Raw genomic sequence first — 11,941 nt, 5'->3', positions numbered from 1 at the left:
TATATATATATATATATATATATATATATATATATATATATATATATATATATATATATGTGTGTGTGTGTGTGTGTGTGTGTGTGTGAATTTTTAACACTTCACCGTGATTCATATACATGCATTAAGCTACAAATGTCCATTAATATCCAATTCGCTCAAACTCGGAATTAATGTTAACCGAAGGGGAATCTTTTAATTGATAATAATTTCGTCCTCTCGTGGACGAAATTACTATCAACTGAAAAATTCCCCTTCGGTTAACATACATGAAAATACATCTTCCGAGGTAGAGCAAATTGGATATTAAAGAACACTTGTATGTGTGTAATATATATATATATATATATATATATATATATATATATATATATATATATATATATATATATATATATATATATGTATATATATACTATATATATATTAAGGATAATATAACTGACACTCGAATTTATTTCATAACAGGTCATAACAAATTATAAAGGGACTTTTCATATGATGAAGATGAATGTTAAAGAAACTCTAGAGACAAAATAAGCAAAACACTGCACAGACTGCATTATCTTAGTTCCCTCGCCTCTTCCAGGCTCCCTCTCTCCAACCCCCGCCTATTACCTTTCCAACTTGTCCATTTATCTCTCTCTCTCTCTCTCTCTCTCTCTCTCTCTCTCTCTCTTCTCTCTCTCGTCTCTCTCTCTCTCTCTCTCTCTTTCTCAACGCATTTGTTACGACCTCTGTCAAGGATACTCCACAGACAAAGTGCGCTGCATTTCCCGAAGGTCACTGTGTTATACGTAAACATTCGGTGATTATTTGCCGAAAGTCCCTTGTATTTTATGGCTGTTGTATTTCCCGATTTCCACTCTGAACATCTCACCCTGTATTCAACATAGATGCCTACAAACCGCAGTGACTGAATCTATAAATGAAAATCAGTACGTCATATTCTTGCCTTGACGATAAATCAGGCTGTCTTTCAAATGTTCGATATCATTCGTAAATTGTCAATATATTTCAAAGTATATAATATTTCTCTGTGACTTCCGTTCGTAAAACCATAAAAAAAACATACTCAGTGCCCTACGTTCCTAAACTTTGAAATTGCTTTTTGTATTTTCGAGGTTTTTGTTATGTTATGGTGATACAATACTTGAAATTCATTCATTCCAGATATTCCTGAATAACAAATAAAAGTCGCCTGTGTCTCCTTCAGAGATACTACTAACTTTCTGAGATCCAGTTACCTTAATCTCTAACACTGTAATGATTTCTTAGTCTATACCCTCACTGATAACTATGGGCAGCGGCCTACTAAAGGGGGGGCGGGTTGTGGGGTGGGGGCGGTCCGCCCCGGGTGACACCTTGATGGTGGGTGTAAAAAGCCTCATAGATTATATCCAATTCCTCCGTTTGATGTTTCCAATTATTATTATTATTATTATTATTATTATTATTATTATTATTATTATTATTATTCAGTGATTTTGTGAGGTAGTCTGCCTCAGAAAACGGGCGATTTCCGCCTCAGGAGTGCACATTATGTGGCTGTAAAGCCACCCAAGAAACAATTTGAAAAGTTGATTACAGCCTTGGAGACCTTTTCCGATCAGACCTACTGGCGGGTACCGAGACGGCCAGCTACGACTTGAATCTTCACCGTAGCTGTGAACCACGGTCCAGATACCAGATAGAACAGGTCAGCCAGACAGCGTCCCAATTTTAAGCCTCATCTGCGCACTTACGTCATCTGAGGGAGCGCGGTGGTGAGAACCATTAAGATCGTAGGTCTAACACACCGTCAAGAATCTTTTTAGAAGAGAATAGTTTTGATAATGTGATCTTTCAAGTGTCAAAAGAATGTAAATAAAACAACATTTGTATTTTGAAAATATTTTATTAGTTACAACTTTTATCTTTTTACTAAGTGCCTCCCTGCATGGTTGCCCTTGACGTTTCCTATAAAAAGCTATAACATCGTCAGGAACTTCAAAATTAGACGTTGTCAATTCAAAGCAAAGCTTTTTAAAATAATGTTTGCCCTCTATGAGTGCTTTCCCGTGTACAGCATTAAAGTTTTCCCGCATTATTACTAACTGTGAAAAAAATTACTAGAAGGTACATGCAACTCACCCCTACTATCACAGTCTATCCAAGTATCAGTCTTTGGTATTTATGAGCCTCCTCTTCAATTTTTCCCTCGATATCTTTTTTTATTTCTGTGTTTGCTCTCAAAAGGTTTTCTTCAGGAAAAACATCTTTTCCTAAATCAAAATGTGAATTTCTAAACATGTGTTGTTAGACATATTTCTAATGCCTAACTCCCTTCCTTATGTTATAAACTCACCTTCATTGGGAGATTCAAGGGATTTTTCAACCGAGGTGATATTACACTTTTCACTTATTACCTTCATTTCCTTCCCTAACAACAATTTTTTATGCATGAATTTAAAATTCACTGCATTTGGATGATCATGGTGACCATCCATGACCTTATACACCCAAACAAATGTTCAAAGCAATATTGATTTAATCTGTGTCAGCAGCTAGCCAATACTATGAGAGGCTTTTAACATTAAAAGCCTCTCATAGTATTGGTGGATTTACATAAAAAAAATTATTCCTTTCTCCAGAAGGAATATATATATTTTTTTACATCAATACCAAAAGCAGTGCTTTTACCAAACTCTCCATACATACATGAAGAATTCATGATGTCAAGCTATCATTGTTATTAAAAGAATAAATTCGGACGTTTCACTCAAGTTTTGACACTTCAACAGTCTTCTTTCGCCTAAATATTTTACTGAATTGGCACATGATGTAGACACCAGTTGCACTGCTAATTTAACGCGCTGTCTTTGTTGATCCGTTACATTTAAATACACTTCATTGATCTTATATGCAAGCCCATAGTCTGTTTTGGTTTTACCTAGTATTTCCCGTATGCTAGAAGCTGAAATACACTCTTCATTATTAAGGAAAAAACCAGTCAATAAACTATTTCTTACTAATTTGATTAAATTGGGAACATCAGAGAACACGACGTTAATTCTGTCAGCACGACAACAGGCATGTGGTCTTTGTATGGCTTTTCTTTTGGAAAACGATGTTATTTTATATTGGAGTTTTTTTTTGTTTTTTCACGTGTATTAGAACAGCCAAATACTGTGCAGTTACTTGGCATTATCAATGGTAGAATGAATGAAAGAATAAAAAGATATATGGGCACACAGCAAGTCCTACACTCTACCTTACAACTATGAGTAGCATATTGTTTTGGTTAACCGCGTGTGAGGTGTGAGAGTCCAGGGCGCGGCGTGACGTCACAGTATTGGTGATTCATACATAAAGCTGCGCGCTGGCTGACCTGTTGTATCTGTGAACATTCTTGTTCATCCACGAAAACTGTTAAATCTCCCTTAGTTTTTGTTTTCGGTACATAAATCATAAATAATTTTAAAGAATAAAAACTGCCCTATCACATTTCATTAATTCCAAGACAGTAATAACTTGTATATTTGTTACAAATGATAAAAACATAGAGGAAGTTGACCAAAAAGAGAAGAATTTTCCACGATGCCTTTCAAATTCTGAAAGACGTGGACTCAAATTCTTTATATTTTTCGTTACTTACAATAGTGTCTTATCAATCAGGCCCTTTAGAAAACAATTTTTTAAAAATTAACACCTATATCATTATAAACAAAGGAATAATTATCAAATCTTTTCGAACTTTTATGAAGTACTGTGAAGGGGCTTGTTTTTTGTTCATATTTGTTCGCGTCTTTCTGTAAGCAAGCGTTCCATGTACAGGAAGAATTATCAGGTGTTGCCACTTCTCCCCTTGGAATAGTTGGCGTTGATATAAGTCTCATATTCGTAAATCATGTGAGTAACATGTAATTTCTAATATCCAGATTCTACTTTGCATTTTGAAATTTGTAGAAAATGCACTGATAACTGAAAAGTTTATTATCTTTTTATAGTCGTTGTGTGATGTGGCACACGGACATTCCAATACAGATTACCAGTCGTGGTCAGTTAGGAAGCGACCCTGACTGTCCCACAGTTTTCATTGTTTACTTTACTTTTCATTTAGTATTTGATTTCATATAAAAGTCATTCTTAGGAATTGTTTATCAAGTAAATTTTGTGCCAATTTAGAACTGCCATCAATAATTATTACGACCATTGAATAAATAATGATCAGTTTAATGGTTACTACTGTAAATTTCTTACCGTTTTTTAGATGACCAAATATATCATAAAAATAATTGAATGCAAAAATAATTGAATGCGCTCAGTTATGGATAAAAGCTCGAGTCCTCTCTGCTAAACGGTATCCCAGATTCATTTGATCAATACAGCCATCACCAAAAAATACAAAGTGAAATGACTGAGGCTACTTTTGTAGCCATTCTGCTACAAAAGATGCTAATCTCGCACAAAGTCCGGCGGTCCTGGTGCACCTAGTGTCATCAGCCAATACAGTAAATACTCGAACGACAAATCGTTGAAGAATACTGGTAAGATATTCTGACTTCCTGTATTTTAGTATGTTAGTAACTGTACGAGCAATATTGTTACACGTGCGCTTACGCACACATATGAGTACAATGTTTTACCCGCGGGGCTACATCTAACGTCCTTGGTTTCTATAAAGGGTGAACAAAAATAAGTCACCATAACCGAAGGCGCATGCGCAAGATGAAAACAAAGGATTACAATATTTTAGAAAACCGAAGAGACCAACCCTTCAAGGTGCGGCAGCTGGACGATTTCCCTCAGGGAAATGAGTATTTGCTGCCAAAATAATTAAATCCTTTGCTGAGGTCAGTAAGAAGTGACCTGGTGCCAAAGGCTGTCTATCCTAGGGTATCAGTGGGTATTCCACTCTGTGTACCTTTGGTCCCTGACTTCCCACGTCGTATATTACCCAAGTTTGCTGTTGGCCATATGCTAAGTGGCAAAGCCATTTCCAGAGCAATACGAGGCCATCTGTTATTGTATGCTGCATTCTCCTGCATTCTCCTTGTCAAGTCTTTAGATGTTCCCATGCCTTCAACAAGTGAACCTATTGATAATGATCCACAATTACACCCAGATGTTGCTGAAGCTAAACAGATGTATGATGGCCTAATGAAAAAAGATGGGTCTGTTACAGTTTCAGATGTTTGCTCCTCTGAGGTGATTTCCTGCATTCAGCAGCTTTTGTGTGAGAAATCAGCATCCCTTACTGACCGTACTGCTAAACTGTGGCTTCATTATATGAGCATGATACAAATCCTGATGAAATTCATCAAAGCTGAACGCCTAGGCCGCTGGGAGTTGCATTTGCAAGCAGTAACTGCAATGCTTCCATATTTGGCTGCATCAGGGCGTAATCTTTATGCTAAATCCACCAGGATTTACCTGCAAGAAATGGTCAACTTAGAGAAAAGTCATTCAGATCTGTATGAGAAATTCATTAGTGGATTTCATGTTTCTCGAAGGAGTGATAGAACATGGGCAGGATTATCCACAGATCTGATGATTGAACAAGTTTTGATGCGAAGCATGAAAACCATAGGTGGTCTAACAAGAAGATCAGGTATGAATGAACAACAGAGACTGACCTGGCTGATGTCCTTGCCTGTATGTTCTGAGGTTAATAGGGCAATGCAAGAACTTACAAGCATCAGATATGATGGTGGCGAACAAAGTACAGAAATGAGTAAAGCTCGCCAGGCTCGTGACATGAAAGATATCAGTACATTGCTACTCACTTTGTCTGATAAGAGTCCCTTTGATGATGAGACAGGTGGTTCACAACTGAGGAATATCATGACAGGAATACATGCCAGTAGTTCAGGAGATGTGGATAATGCAAAGATTATAGGAGAGAACATATTGAATAAGATGACAAATCAACCAGTTAATAAGTACATTTTTAAGCGCCCTGACCAAGCAACAACTATGGCAACAAAATTGGCAACTAAGATTGGTAGTGAGCACATATAAGTAGATCCCAACTTCTCTTCCAGCGGTTAGTGATTGCAGCCAAGGCATCTGATATTACTGTGGATATGTTTAACTTCGATTTATGTAGTTATCCACCTGCCCTGTTTGATGAATCTCTTATGATGAGGGAAACCCAAAAATCAGGTTTTGCCAATGCCATCTGGTCTGAATTAAGTGAAGCTGACTAAGAAACACCAACCAGTGAAGTAAAATATGTACTAGATGGAGGATCTTTGCTCCACCGGATTCCATGGTCTTCTGGAGTGTCAACTTATAAGGAAGTGTGTCTAACCTATGTTACATGTGTGACAAGGAAGTATGGCCATGCATTATCAGACACTGTCTTGATAGGAAATGTTACAGACTTGTTAGTCTTGTTGTGTTACTATGCTGATCTAAATACCCACAACATATTCATTATGAATGAATCAAAATTGAAACCAAAATTGTGGAATATCAAGAAAGTGAAGCAAGTACTTGGTGAGTCAGTGTGCAGGGACATTCTTTATATACATGCATTCCTCGGTTACGATACTACATCACACATATATGGCATTAGCAAGGATGCCTTGCTGAAGAAATATGCAAAACACCAAGAATTCCATAGACAGGCTGAAATATTCAATGCAGCAGGTAAATCTGTTGATGAAATCATATCAGCAAGAGAAAAAGTTTTAGTTAGTTTATGCAAGGTGAAGCCACTGATAGCCCGAAGAACCTCAGGTATAAGAGATTCTGTGAGAGAGTATCAGTGAAAAGCTCCCACCTTGTGTGTCAGAGTTTACCACCAACTTCTGCATCAGCTAAATTCCATAGCATGAGAGTATATTTCCAAGTCCAACAGCGGAAAGGTGTCTCCTACCTCATGGGGTTGGTGTTTAGATAATGGGAGCTTTCTTCCAGTAATGACAGATATACAACCTGCCCCAGCATCGTCGTTGTCTATTATCAGATGTAACTGTATGACAGATTGTGGGTCAAATAAATGCAGTTGCCGTAAAAATAACCTTGAATGTTCCCAAGCATGTGGCCAGTGTCGTGGGTCAGGATGCTCCAACTCCTTATATGTCATTTGTGAAGATGATGATATAGATGAATGTACTTTGTAAAAGGAAATGTCACAGATGTCAGTCATACTGTCATTCTAACTTTTTTTTTTATTCTGATCTGTGTGAATGAAAGAGACTTTTCTTGTTCTTACATTGCAATATTTTTTCTATTTCTGATAAACATAAAACAACTTCAGTATCCCTTTGCTGTAAGTGCTTTTTTTACAGGACCAACATATATAAAATGTAAATTTGTGCCTAGCATACTGAAAAGCAATGTAAATCATTTATAGATTAATGAGTGAACTTCTTGTGTTTGGATCACCAATTGTTAAGATGTGTCTTTTGATGGTCAGAATTTTTTAGTATCTAGTTTATTTCTAGTAAAGTCATTTGAAACTACGTTTTACTTCATCAAAGCACAGATATTTGTAGAAGCTGTGGAATTGTACTGTAAAATGTTAGGATGTGTTTACTGCTAACAATTGTTGTTTAATAAATATCAACTTATATTTTTCATCTAACTGGAATTTATAAAAATACATTTAATTCAGTGCTAATATCAGTTTAGATGTATTGAAAGCATTAATTATTTTTCATAAAAGGTAGAAATTTATTTTTTTCAGAACTTTAATACAGCATTTTGTATATACAAGCCTACAGATTTTTCTTTCTATACCTGTATTTTTTTATTGTAATCTCGAAAATGAATTAAAATCTAGACATTTTAAGCGGGAAAGAGTATGTAAAATAAAGTTTGCATATAGTGTGTCACTACAAAGGGAAAAAACCGCTTTGGCACCGCTTATAATGTATATAATAGGCAACCAAAGATACAGTCAGTAGTTGTAAGCATACTTGACAGTGGCTGTAGAAAACATTAGTTTTGCTCAAGTTCCCGGATTTTCCCATGCTGGGACTTTTTTCTAGAATGTTAGACACATCATTCTATCCGAAAAAACAAAAAAATCTTCTGTACCAATTATGTCCGATTTCATGATGTTTTGGCTTTCAAAATCCTGGACTATTACCCCTTTTTAATCCGTGCGTCTGTCAAGGAGGTTTAACCTCCTTGGCGTTTGTTAATGTCTCCTAGGAGCAGTATACTTCTGGGTGTTCCCTATTGCCTTGACACTCCTTCGAAAATATTTCCATTCTTCCAGGTCTCCCTTTTTCATATAGGCCTAATTAAATCTCTTTTTGGACCTTTCTTGTGATTATCACAAGCTACTGGAGTTCCGCACTTTTAATTTATTTGTTTTTGTGTTAATAACTGCATATATATATATATATATATATATATATATATATATATATATATATATATATATATATATTATATATATATATATATATATATATATATATATATATACATATACACACACACACACACACACACACACACACACATATATATATATATATAATATCTATATATATATATATATATATATAGGATATATATATATCTAATATTTATTATACACATGACCTGGAAAAGAAAAAGGATTACATCTTATTCGGGTGGGGCAGCTTACTTGCAGGTTTGTAAGAGTAGCCACTGTTTGTGCATTGTTTATTTACTGGGAATTTTGTCAGTCAAAATTCATCTGTATATTACATGGTCCTTGTATTTACAGGCCAATAATGTCACATATTTAACTTCGAAGTAATGCGATCACTTAGGTATCAGCTATGGCAATACTATATATATATATATATATATATATATATATATATATATATATATATATATATAATACATACATATAAGGTAATGCCACGGAGGAATATGGCAATACCTATGTATACATATCATCATGTTTTATCTATTTCGTGATCAACTTATTCGTATTATATATATATAGCAAACTTACCCATCTACGATGGGTGATAAAATAAATAAGGATGCAGAAGTGAAAAATTTATATGTACTATTTGTTCAGCAATATTTAAAATATATATATGTATATATATATATATATATATATATATATATGGATGTATTATATATATATATATATATCCATATATATATATATAGAGGATATATATATATATATATTTATATTATATATATATATACATACATATAAAGGTAATGCCACGGAGGAATATGGCAATACCTATTTATACATAGCATCATGTTTTATCTATTTCATGATCAACTTATTCGTATTATATATATATAGCAAACCTACCCATCTACGATGGGTGATAAAATAAGGATGCAGAAGTGAAAAATTTATATGTACTATTTGTTCAGCAATATTAAAATAAGGGCGATTTTTATACATAACTACTACAGAACCTCTTTGTACACAATATTATCAGTTTGTCCACAACTTAATTTCAAGTTGGCAGAGTCAGTTGCTCTGCTCATCGCCACATACAGTTGGCCATGCGTGAACATGGGTGATGGCAGAAACACACAGCACGATCCAAAGTCTGGCCCTGCGACTTGTTTGCAGTGAATGAGAAGGCCAGGTTGATAGGAAACTGCCTGCGCCGTAACTGGAACGGAAACTGGTTGTCCGAAGGCATCAGAGGAATCCGGGGGATGAACAGACGTTTGCCAGTGTGAGGGTTCGTTGCTATCACTGCTTCGGTGACATGGGAGTTTAGCTCCATAACGGTGTACCTCGTTCTATTGCAATGTCCATTGGCAGGATCGAAATTCCGAAGCAACATTACCGGGCAGTACTTCTTCAACGTTATTTTGTGTACTGGCAGTCCCGATGGATTTAATTTATTCAATAAATCTTGCGGATATTGATGATAATTTTCATCTTCTATTGTCTCCGAGCTGAAATATTCGCGACTTTCTCCGGGAACTTGTACAGAAATTGTATGAAAAATCGTAAAGTAACTAAGTCTACGGGAATAACCAGCCTCGTTTCACGGCCAGAAATAGCTCCGTTTCAGGGAATCCCTTCTCACCCCCACCCCCTACAAAGGAGGGGGGTAGGTTGGATGAAACCCCATTACAAAACATCTTAGGGGTCCCCACCATAACCCTGCCAAGTTTCATGCCCATCTGACCAGCCGTTTGGCCGTGATTGAATGACAGACAGACAGACATTACGCCCATTATAGTATGATATATATGTATATATATATATATATATATATATATATATATATATATATATACGTATATAATTATGTATATTATAAACACTATATAAAGGTAGTTTGATTTTAATCTTGAATATATATGAATTACACACGAAAATTTTGTTAGTAGTAGTTGATAATGAACATAATAGGTATGAGGATGCTATACAGTGCCCTTTCCGAGCACATCCTAGCGATGAAGTATGTAAATCCTTTATCATTATCCTCAAGATCACGGGTGGCCTTCCTCGCCCTCCCTTCCAGACATTCTTGACCTGTGACTATTGTGGTGTCGTCATGGGGTCATGTTGCTCTTTCTTTTGTTGTTCCGTTCTTAGCGTTACTTGCCATTCCATTATTTGTTTATAAGCAGTCATGGGTGGTAGATTGCATAACATACTTCAAGAATATTTATTTATAACACAAAATCACAGACAGAAAGACTTGTGTTTCCGTACGAAAACAAATAATGGGATGGCTGAAGCTTATAAAGAATTATCTTCGATCAACAATGAGTCAAGCAAGATTGAACAGTCTTGCTATGATTTCTATGGAAAATGAATATGTAAAGAATAATAATTTTGATGAGGTAATCAACAAGTTTGGTGCTACTAAGGCACGTAGAATGAGAGTGTAAAATTTGTCTTCTTTAGTAAATAGTATTGAGTAAGTCAATGTCATGTATAAATGCATAATTCTGACAATGGAAATTGAATTATTAAAATTTCACATTTTTCTAAATGAACTTTAAAGAATGAATAAACGGTTCAAATTCCTTATTTCTTTAATGTTTTAATCATCCGTACATAACACAGAAGTATAATGAGTAAATGTTGATTTCTTCAATGACAATGTGGTTACTTGAACAGTTAATACGTGCACAACAAAGTGGGTTCCAATACATTTGATCCCCATTTCCTTCTTTCCAGAAACCATATCGGTTCCAGATCTCTTAAAACGAGTAAGCCATTATTTCTGAGATGCATCATTCACACATACTTCATTTCTAGAAGGGCTGGGCTTCCGTGCATCTTAAAATCCTCGCTAAGTGAAAATATCATGTTTTGATATCGGTCCTGTCATAAGCCATCCAGTTGAATACGCGTGACAATTACAACCAGAAAGGGAGTTAAATGCTTGAACTTATTCTTGCAAAACTCATCTCTCAACCTCTTCGTGGATGTGAAGCAGATGACGATTCTCTGGACGAATGTATCTCAAATGCAGCTAACATTGCATTGGTCATATTTGTCTCTATGGTTATGTGACGAGTGTTTGCAGTAATCAGCACTGACCTATGTGACTGACTATGCAGGTGGATCTTCTGTATAACATATTCATTTAACATCCTCAGCTTCCCGTTACTGCATTGTGTTACCAGTGTAGGTACGAGCTGAAGATCATCTGCTCCACAGTGGGAGGCGAGTTTAAGATAACGGTACATTTTTATTCCCGTTTCTGAGCTTCACTAGCTGTCCATAGTGCAGTGTGTTTGACCCCCTCCACTTCCCTCTACGGATAAAACTCTGTTAATTCTCTGTCACTGCATAATTTTCACACGTCGCAGATTGCCATGACTAAACTTGTTAACTTCATCTTGAAATTCTTCGAGATCTGACAGACCCAGATACTAGTTTGCACGAAGTCCTCCCACCCTTTTCCTTTAAAGACCTACTCACTCCGTGGCTGTGTTAATTAAAATGCCAACTCTTGGCCTATTGTCTCAGTCACATATTCACTTAACAAGCCACATATGCCCAAACATTAAC

This window comes from Macrobrachium nipponense, chromosome 1, assembly GCF_015104395.2.
Source record: "Macrobrachium nipponense isolate FS-2020 chromosome 1, ASM1510439v2, whole genome shotgun sequence".
In the NCBI taxonomy this organism is placed as follows: domain Eukaryota; kingdom Metazoa; phylum Arthropoda; class Malacostraca; order Decapoda; family Palaemonidae; genus Macrobrachium; species Macrobrachium nipponense.
Note: the sequence above shows the minus strand (reverse complement) of the source record.